This window comes from Micropterus dolomieu, linkage group LG22 (assembly GCF_021292245.1).
Source record: "Micropterus dolomieu isolate WLL.071019.BEF.003 ecotype Adirondacks linkage group LG22, ASM2129224v1, whole genome shotgun sequence".
Lineage (NCBI taxonomy): Eukaryota > Metazoa > Chordata > Actinopteri > Centrarchiformes > Centrarchidae > Micropterus > Micropterus dolomieu.
In genome coordinates, this window is record NC_060171.1 from 29,123,766 (window position 1) to 29,124,196 (window position 431).

The window sequence follows — 431 nt, forward strand, 5'->3', positions numbered from 1 at the left end:
ATGAGTACGGACGCAGAGATGGCCGTTTATGGCAAAGCTGCCATTTACCTCCGTAAGCCAGAGAAGGAGAGAATTGAGGCTCAGAACAAACCTTTTGATGCCAAGTCTGCCTGCTACGTGACTGATGCCAAGGAGCTGTACTTGAAGGGAACAATCATCAAGAAAGATGGTGGCAAAGTCACCGTCAAAGTCCTGGACACTCAGGAGGTTAGTATCATGAAGTCAGAGTCAACTGGTAATTAAGTATGATCAGTTCTGATTGTGACAAACGTCCTGTTCCAGGAGAGGACAGTTAAAGAAGATGACGTCTCTCCAATGAACCCTCCCAAGTTCGACAAAATTGAGGACATGGCCATGATGACCCATCTCAATGAAGCCTCTGTGCTTTATAACCTCAAAGAGCGTTATGCAGCATGGATGATCTACGTAAG

At 45.9% G+C, this 431-nt stretch overlaps 1 pseudogene; it reads left to right on the plus strand.

Annotated features, from left to right (window-relative positions):
• The window catches only part of LOC123962234, a 7,432-nt pseudogene continuing 7,001 nt past the window's right edge, over positions 1 to 431 (plus strand).